We start from the raw sequence: 10,330 nt of genomic DNA, 5'->3' as shown, positions 1-10,330 counted from the left end.
TGGGTAGAAGAGGTATGAGGAGAGCTACACCAAAGTCCAGCCTAAGGCACACAGTAAGCTCTGTTCTCAAGATAGTTAAGAGAAGAATGATTATTTACCTCTGAATTCCACATTTAACAAGAGCTTTAGCATCAATTCCCCATACACAACACAAAGAAAAAATGGGGTGGGCAGAGAGGATATACACATGAGCACATGTATGTGGTCAGAGGCAACTGAACTCTGTCACCCCTCCCCCCTTCTAAGCCTAAATCCGTTCAGTTGTCAAGACTGGATAAAAACCACATTTAAAGTCCTCCTATCCTACACAACACTGACACCTGCCTGGGCTAACTTACCAGAACAAAACACTGTGCATGTTCAACTTCCAGGAATCTGATCCCTCTAGTCTTGCAACAAGGTGCCAGGCTAGGCTGTGCATCCACTTCATCAATTCAGAGACCTTGTGGCTTATCCTGCCCACTGCCAACTGCCCAAGGCATTTCCTCAGCAGCACACTGGGAGTTAGGCACACTGCCCCTATAATGTGGCAAAGAAATGAGCAGTGTGGTGGTTTCCTCAGGAGGAATGTAAGTTCAAGATGGCCTGGGCTTGATTGAGACACTGTCTCATTTCTCACAAAATAAAACAAAATGTCTTTCATAGAAGACATCTACACATGGCCAGGAAGCCTGCCACCCACAGCCTGGCCACACCAGTACCCTCATGAGTCTACCTACTTGAGAGAAGCTCCCAGTGGGCTACCCTGAGCCCCAAGGTAACCCCCTCAATGTGGAGTGCACAGCTCAGAGCATGCTGAGCCTCTAATAGGAGGAATGCAAATGGCAGGGTGTCTGGGCAGACCAGGTCTAGGGGCTGAGGGCTGGACATGTTCTTGGCAAGAGGCCAAGAGTCAGCTGGCTGAGACTGGGAAAACTCCAGGGCAAGGGGTCAAAGGTCTTCCAGCCCTGGTGTTAGGGAGGTCATGGGCTAAGGGCCAGACAGTGTCTCAAGACTACCTGGGCAGAGGATCTGGGGTCCAGATAGGGTGTTGGGCCACCCAGGGTAAATGGCCCAAGGCTGGCCAGTGGGATCTGCAGGCACCACGAGATGAATGACCAGGGCCAACAGGGGTCCCCTGGCAGCTGGGATGAGGTGCTGAGGGCCAGAATGAGGTTTCAGGCAGCCGGATTGAGGAGACAGGATTTCCGAGAAGTCCAGGAGGGCCTCAGGGCCAACCATTCTCAGGAACGGCCATTGTAGGCCCAACAATCAGCCTCTTACCTTTCTTCTCAGGATCAATACTCCACTGCATGCATGTATTGTGTTCTCCATGTAGTCCACTGTGTGTGAATACTCCACTGCAATCACATGTCATGTTCTGTGGGTATAGTCTACTGTTTGTAAATACTCCACTGCATGCACAAATCGTGTTCCCTGTGTATAGTTCATTGTACGTAAATACTCCACTATATGTATATGTAATGTTCTCCGTGTACAGTGCACTGTGTGTCAATACAACCCTGTGTGTACATGCTGTGTTCTCCGTGTGCAGTTCACTGTGTGTCAGTATTCCCCTGTGTGACCACACCACGCTCTCTGTGTACAGTGCACTGTGTGTAAATACTCCACTGCATGCTCAGGCTGTGTTCTACATGTACACCCCATGGTGTATCAATACCCCTCTGTGTGTACACACCCTGTTCTCTGTGTACAGTCCACAGTTTGTAATTCCACTGTGTGAACAGGTCATGTCTCCATGTACAGTCCACCGTGTATAAGTTCTCTGCTGTGGGCACATGCTGTGTTCTCCATGTACAGTCCACTGTGTGTCAATACTCCACTGTGTGCATATACCATGTTCTCCGAGTCTCATTATGTGTAAATAATCCACTGTGTGTGCATGCCATGTTCTCTGTATAGCCCACTATGTGTCAATAATCCAGTGTGGGCACATATTCTCGTGTAGAGCCCACGGCATTTAAATACTCCACTGTGCATACATGTGATGTTCTCTGTGTACAGTCACCTGCCAAGCGGTCCTTAGGGTGCTTCTGGCTTCTTTGACTATGGTGAGCAATGTAGTATGCACATAGGTGTGTGTCACTGCCTTCTGCTGTTGGCATGCACTTGGGAGCTAGAGGTGCATACATCTCCCTGTACCGCCATTTGGAAAACAAGCCTCTGCTCTGTAAACCTCCAGGAAACTCTAAGCACATCACCTCTTAGAATCTAGCACAATCAGTCCTCTCTGATTTTGTCACTTTAATGAATTTAATGTCAATTTGGATCCACATTTCCCTAATCACTGGTGTTGGGCATGTTCTCCCTGTACCTCTCATAATATCCACAGGGTCTTTTGTGACCTGTTGGATGCATTTTGCCCAATTTTTACCATGTTTCTTATTGCTACCTTCAAATAGTTTTACAGAAGAGTTTTGATTTATGTGCACAGTGCTTCTTGAACAATCATTCTCCCTCCATCTGTTTCTGTTCCTGCACCTATCCCAAACCCAAACTCACCTATCTCATTCAGTTTCCAAGTTCCATTTTCACATACATCTATTGAGACTGATATATACATTCTCTCACCATTCTTCTCTCTATTCATTTCCTCTCCCATTAGCATCCACCTGCTCTAGTCAAGACACATTTCAGTTTCTTGATAGTCATTTTTGTTAAACTATTAGCTTTTTGATGGGGTTTTGGTATGGAATCTCACTACAGCTTATACCATACTCTAGTCAATTTGGTATGACATATATATATATATATATATATATATATATATATATATATATCTACATATAAATATATATGTAGATATATACATATATATGTATATATCTACATATATATGTTTATGTTTTAGATATATGTCATGCCAGCTTATACCATAGTAAGTTTGGTAAGACCTGTATGTATTTATATATATTTGTTTTAGGTGTAAGACCCACATATGTTCCAGGCACTAGTGGCTTATGGCCATAATTCTAGTCACTTGGGAGGCTGAGGTCTGATTGTAGTTCAAAGCCAGTCAGGCAAGAAAGTCTGTGATATTATTATCTCCAATTAACCAGCCAAAACCTAAGAATGGAGTTGTACCTCAAGTGGTAGAGGGCTAGCCTTGAGTGAAAAAAATTAGGGACAGCACCCTGAATTCAAGGCCCTGTACTGGCAACAAAAAAGAAGTTTAAAAAGATTTGCATATGAAAGAAGACATGAGCTCCTTATCTTTCTGAGACTGGTTGCTGCACATCAGATACATTCATTGCCCAGCCAAAAACAAAAATTCTTCTATGTGTGTGTGTGTGCGTATGTGTGTGTGTGTGTGTGTGTGTGTGTGTGTGTGTGTGTGTGTGTGTGTATGCATGTACGTAATGGTCCTGGGGTTTGAACTCAGGGCTTGGGTACTATCCCTGAGCTTTTATACTCAAGGTTATCATTCTACCACTTGACTCATCTCTGCTTCTGCCTTTTTGGTGGTTAATTGAAGAGAAGAGTCTCACTGACTTTCCTGTTCAGGCTACCTTTGAACCACAAGCAGCATCAGATCTCAGCCTCCTGAGTAGCTAAGATTCCAGATGTGAGCACCAGAATCCAGAAGAAGTATATATGATTTTACTGTTTTTTTTTTTTTTACAGGAGTCTAAAGTTCCCTGAGTCTTATAAAAGACTTTATATTTAGACTCTTGACCATTGTTGGAACTGTTAAGACTTTGGAGAGTCTTGGAGAATTTGCCTTGTGAGAGGAACATGAGCCTGCAGGGCCCAGGGGCAGAATGTTATACCTTAATATGAAATGTCCCCCACCAGCTCATATTTTCAAGGCATACAGCTCAACTAGTGCTGCTGTTTTGTGAGACCATGGAAACTTTGGGAGGGCGGACTGCCTGGAGGAAATAGGTTACAGGGGAAGTTGGGCAGCGCGGAGGCTTTAAGGTTATACATGGTCTCCAGTTCCCTCTCCTTTCTCTGCATCGTGGCCTTCGTGATGTGGGCTGCTCTACTCTATCCCACCCTCAACCATGATGAACTAACATCTCTAATACCATGGATATAACTACACAAAAATGACCAACGCAAATATCTCAGCCGTACACGATGATTGGGCTCCCAAAAGATGGTACTGAGAGATCCAAATGCTGACTTTGTATTTTTTTACTCTAGCTAAAAGCTTCTCAAGTTTTACAGAGCACTGGAATTTCCTAGGGATATTATAAAGTATAAATTCATATTTGGCAGCTCTTAAGGTAGGCCTGAAATTCTGCTGGTCAACACATCATCCTTGGAGGAGAAAGGTATTAGCTTACTTCTGAACACAAATTTGAAATAGATGTAGAATGGCAGCTATATTTCAGCATCTTAGACAATCCAGCATTAGCAGTGACCTGGTATAGTTTTCAGATAGCAAAACAGTATTTTGGAGGATCTAAGTATCTTGTCTGTACCCACTAGCTCTTTTATATAATTTGGATTAATGATAGAATTATGGATCTATACAGAAGTCTGCTTTTAAGGTGTTTCTGAAAAACAGTACCTCCAGCTAACAATATTGTTTGTTCTTTGCTTACATAGGCCTTCCTCCTCCTCCTCCTGCTCTTGCCCCTCCTTCTCCCCCTCCTCTTCCTCCTCCTCCTTCATTTCTATTTTTATTTTTGGTTGGTTTTGGGGCTTTAGATTTTTTGTTCAAGGCAGTGTTCTACCACTTGAGCCATACTTCTTTTTCTGGCTTTTTGATGGTTAATTGGAGATAAGAGTTTCATGGACTTGTCTGCACAAACAATCCTCAGATCTCAGTCTCCTAAGTAGCTAGGATTACAGGCTTGAGCACTGGTTCCCATTATTATTGTAAATAGGTCTTTAAGAAGAGCTTGCCCTACTAAAACCTCAACTTTTAGCTCAGTGCTTATCACTAAAACACCAGGTCAGGAGAGCAGACTCAGTACACTCTCCCTGGACTGACAAACCTAGCTCTTCTTCTTAGAACACTCATGCCACAGAACATGGGGAAATGAATGAAGGCATCCATGTCATTAAGGAGATACATGGATTCCACGAGCAGGTCAGAAGTATGACTGGCAATCAGTAGGCGCTGTATAAGATTCAGCTGCAATTACCAGTAAAAATAAACAGTATCACATCCACTTGATCCTGTGATGTATCTTGTTTGTCATATATTAATTTGTTGAATTTTTATGCTTTTTTTCTTTTTGCCTGTCCTGGGGTTTGAACTCAGGATCTGGGTGCTGTCCCTGAGATTTTGTGCTCAAGACTAGTGCTCTACCACTTGAGCCACAACTCCACTTTGGGCTTTTGGTGGTTAATCAGAGATAAGAATCTCATGGCCATTCCTACCTGGGCTAGCTTTGAACCTTAAACTTCAGATCTCAGCCTCCTGAGTAACTAGGATACAGGAATACGTCACAGGCACCTAGCCCTTTATATAATTTTAACACATTAAAAATATTTGCCTTGAGCAAAGACACACAAACAAGAAATTCATTCATCCAGAGAATAAATAATTACAGAAAGAAAGGTGACTTTCAAGGCACTGAAGCTGCTCTTCCTTGGCTTCACCAAATGTAATCGCAAGGAGTAACTATTGAGAGTTGAACTCTCAATTGAATTAAATTCTAAGTCTATCTGAAGATTTTGGCACCAAGGCTTGAATGTAAGGCATGGGCACTGTCTCTAAGCTTTTCAGCTTAAGACTTGAGCCATGGCTCCCCTTGGGGCCTTTTTTGTGGTTGATTGGAAATGAGAGTCTCATAGACTTTCTGCCATAGGCTGGCTTTGAACTACAGTCCTTAGATCTCAGCCTCCTGGTTAGCTACGACTATAGGCATGAGCCACTGGTACTTGGCAATTTTATATTATATTTAATGAAACTTTTGAAACTCAAAGCATTTTACATTTTGTGTACAGTTTACCTTCACTGTGTATCCATTGTTGGTAATAACCACTGGGATATATATAATATTACATACATATTTTCTACTTTATGGGCATGTGTGTATTTACTTATAATTACTACAGATCATTTTCACATCTTGAGTTATTTGATGTTTGCAAAATTGATCACATCAAACACAGTGTTGTAAATAACTCATGCTAATGCAGTCTGATTGTATTTCATGAATGTATTTAAGATTGCAATCTCCCAGCAGAAAAATGATCAGTAAAATAGGTGAGACCTATTATTATAAGGTCTACAGTAAATTCAGAAACCAATGACCAGATAATATCAGCAAGAGACAACTTATCTCCATTTCAGCCATCTTAAAGCAGTTCTTAGTTCTGAAGCAAATAGGATAGATTTACTTACAGTTATTATGGTCCTTTGTGATTTGGACATTAAGATTCAATGCTCATAGGACAAGCCCTAAGAACTTGTATGCTAACCTTGCTGGAAGGAAAATAGGAATAACGGGGGGAAGTTGTCTGACTCCAGAAGTCCAATGATAAAACAATAACCCCTTCTCTCAAGTGGATGTTTTTATGGTGGTATAGTGACAGCTTAAAGGTACCAGAGATAACATTGGCTTGCTACCGTTCTTCACAAAGTATGGTCTCTTGTACAGGTATTAATGTTGTTGCATAAAGAATCTTCAGGATGGGATGTAGCTCAGTGGCAAAGTGATTGTCTAGCAAGCACAGTGTCCTGGGTTCAATTCCCACAACCAAAAAAGAACAGACCAAAAAAAAAAATAATCTTCTGGGAGTTCACACCTGTGTTCACACCTGTGGTCCTAGCAACTTAGGAGGCTGAGATCTGAGGATCAAGGTTTAGAAGCCAGCCTCTGTAGAAAATCGTGAGACTATTATATCCAATTAACCAGGAAAAACCCAAAAGTAGAGTTGTGGTTCAAGTGGTAGAATGTCAAACTTCACAAAAAAAGCAATGCAAGAATGAGAGGACCTGAATTCAAGACCCAGTACCAGCCCAATTCAAAAAAGAAAACTTCAGAATTTGGGTGCTGTTGGCTCACACCTCTAATCCTAGCTACTCATGAGGCTGACGTCTGAGGATTGAGATTTGATGCTGGATGGGCAGAAAAGTCCCCGTGAGATTTTTATCTCCAATTAGACACTCAAAAACTGGAAGTAGAGTTGTGTCTCAAGTGGTAGAACACTAATCTTGAGCACAAAGAGGTCCAGCGACAGCACTCGGGCTCTATGATCAAGCCCCAAAACAGAAACAAAAACAAACCTTAAGAAAATTTAAGATGACTCTATCTGCTATTAAGCCTGACTGAAAATTATGTGATCGATGATGAATGACACTAATAACATTTAATAACAAGACTTCTCATGGGAAGTTATTATGTGATGGCACTGTGCTGATCACTGTATATGAATGATCTCATTCCAACTTCAAAGTAGCCCTTGGAGGTAGGGACTGTGATGTCTCCATTTTATGGATGAGAAAACAAGGCCCAAAAATACGTGTCCAAAATCACAGAGTTAATGGGTGGCAGGACAGGGTTCAAATTTGATCTGGGTACAAAGTACATTTTCTCCTTAAGTTGTGGTTAAAAAATTATTATTTTCACAATGTGAAATGTGTAAGTCAGTGACATTTAGCAATTCACAATTTTGTGTTACTGTTGCATTATTTCTGGAGTATTTTTTATTACCTTACAGAAGACCTATTGAGGAGTAATTCTCCAACATTACATTGCCCCTAATTCCTGTTAGCACTAATCTACTCTGTCTCTATGGATTTGCCTGTTTTACACATATTTTATGTCAGTGGAATCATACAATAAATGGCCTTTTACCTCTGGCTTCTTTTAGTTAATACAATGTTTGGGAGGTTAACTATGTCACTGCATTTATCAAAACCTTTTGTCCAACCAGAAGGCAGTGGCTCACTTCTGTAATACTAATCATAAGGCTGAGATATGAGATTCTTTTTTTTTTTTTTTTGGTGCGGTCATGGGACCTGAACTCTGGGCCTGGGCACTGTCCCTCAGCTCTTCAGCTCAAGGCTAGTGCTCTACCACTTAAGCCACAGCACCACTTCCTGCTTTTGTCTTTTTTCTTATGTGGTGCTGAGGAATTGAACCCAGGGCTTCATGCATGCAAGGCAAGCGCTCTACCACTGAGCAACCTTCTCAGCCCCAGTCTATGAGATTCTTATCTCCGATTAACCACCAGAAAGCTAGGAGTGCCAGTGTGGTTCAAACTGGTAGAGCACTAACCATGAGAGAAAAAAGCTCAGGGCAGCACTCAGGCCCTGCATTCAAGCCCCATGACCACAAAAAAGTAAAAAATGAAACACACCTTTTGTCCATATTATTTTTTTTCCACTTTATTTTATTGGTGAACTTATTTAATGACAAGTAGGAAGGTAGGGAGGTTCCCAAGTGGGTTAAGTTGGAAGTACCAAAAAATTCAGGATCTAGGCTTTCTCCATATGTGTAGTTGCAATGAAGGGTTAGTTGGAGAGAAGAGTTTTTGCCAGACTTGTCTGCCCAGGATGGTTTTGAACCACGATGCTGACATATTAGTCTTCTCAGTAGTTAGGATGCTAGGCATACCACCTGTACCCAGCTTCAATTTCTTTTTAGGTATAAGAAAAGCTTGCCCTGAATTTTCCCCCTCCAATCTGCTCTGCCAGATATTCAAGGCAACCTATTCCTCAGCAGTTGCTGGCAAAAGAATGGAATTACAATGAATGATGTAAGATTAATGAAGGTTGAGGCTGGAAGGGGCCCCGTTTCCCCTGTGGTCCACAGTTACCTGATACCTGAACAAAATCCAAAATGTAAGAGAAAGTGATGTCTGTAAGATGGGGCAGCCACTAGTATGTGGGAAAGATTTCCTGAAAGAAACCCATCTGTTCTGAGCTCCAGGCCTTAACTGAATGTCTGAAATGACAAACAAAACTATCCAATCACCAACCTCAACATGCCCAAGATGAAACTCATGGTCCCTTCCCAGTGTTGTATTTAGTTGTGACAAGCATTCCCATTTCAGATGCCCACGCCAGCAAAAGAATCGTCACCTCAGCTTTATCATCCATACCAAACACAGTCCCAAGTCCTGCTGATCTAGTCACTCTTACTTATATCCACTGCTACCATCCTAAGTCCAAGTGACCTCATCAGTTCTTCCCTGGATAATACACTCTAGTTTCTTCACAGCACAGTTAGAGTGGTCCTTTCAAATATAAATTGGTTGTGTTTAAGGCACTGCTCCTGGAATGAAGACTAAAATTAGGTCTTTGTCTAATCCTTCTCCTCCCAGTCACACTGCTTTCCTGTGAGCTTAATAAGGTTTGCACTCCATCCCACCTCAAGACGTCTTCATCTGCCCCTTATCATCTTTCCCTTTCACCTTAACCTTCATTTCCAAAGTAAAACTTTCCCACGCATCCTCATGGTCAGACCCTTGCACTAGGAGTCACATCCTCATGGTCAGATTCTTGCACTAGAAGTCATGTCCTCATGCTCAGACCCTTGCACTAGGAGTCACGACCTCATGGCTAGACACTTGCACTTGGAGTCACATCCTCATGGTCACATTCATGCACTAGGAGTCACATTCTCATGGTCAGACCCTTTCATTAGAAGTCACATCCTCATGGTCAGACACTTGCACTGGGAATCACATCCTCATGGTCAAATCCTTGCACTGGGAGTCACGACCTCATGGTTAGATCCTTGTACTTGTGCTGGGAGTCATGTCCTCATGGCTATTTCTTTGCACTAGGAATCACGTCTTCAAGGTAGAACCTTGGACCGGAAGTTAGAAAGGATTCCTTCTTTTATCTCAGTATGCAGACTAAGGTCTAAGGTCTATAACAAGAAGCAGCTGGTGCTTCTTCAACAACACACTAAATGCTAAGTACATGGCTGTTGAATGGCTAGGAATGTGTAACCTTCACAGACGTGAGGCAGACATGGAAAGTACCCCAAGTTCCATGGGGATACAGGATAGCCAAGACTGACCCCCTGGTTGGCAGTGAAAGTCACCTGCGTCCATCTGTTGTGGTTTCACCTCTGGCCCCGTCCCTCCGGAATGGGCCGGGGGTGGGGTGCAGAGGTCAAGTGAAGTAACAGCCACCGGCCTGTGATTGGGCTCTCTGGCTCGCCGGTTGGGAAAGGGGAATGTCTCTGGGTGCTGATTGGCTGCCTCCCGGCGGTTGGGTAGGCAGCAGTAGCAGCAGTGGCAGGGGCAGGTGCTTGGAGGGACTGGACAGGGCCCAGCAGAGAGGGAGGAGGCAGGTGGAATGGGTCCTTGCCACAGGATGTGCTGAGCGTTGCTTGTGTGGGCTGCCTGCCTAGACCTGCAGTGACCAAAGCTGGATAAGGGTGCTCTGGTGCCCTGTGGCCACCACCAG

This window comes from Dipodomys spectabilis, unplaced genomic scaffold, assembly GCF_019054845.1.
Source record: "Dipodomys spectabilis isolate Male_0828 unplaced genomic scaffold, ASM1905484v1 ptg000211l, whole genome shotgun sequence".
Lineage (NCBI taxonomy): Eukaryota > Metazoa > Chordata > Mammalia > Rodentia > Heteromyidae > Dipodomys > Dipodomys spectabilis.
Note: the sequence above shows the minus strand (reverse complement) of the source record.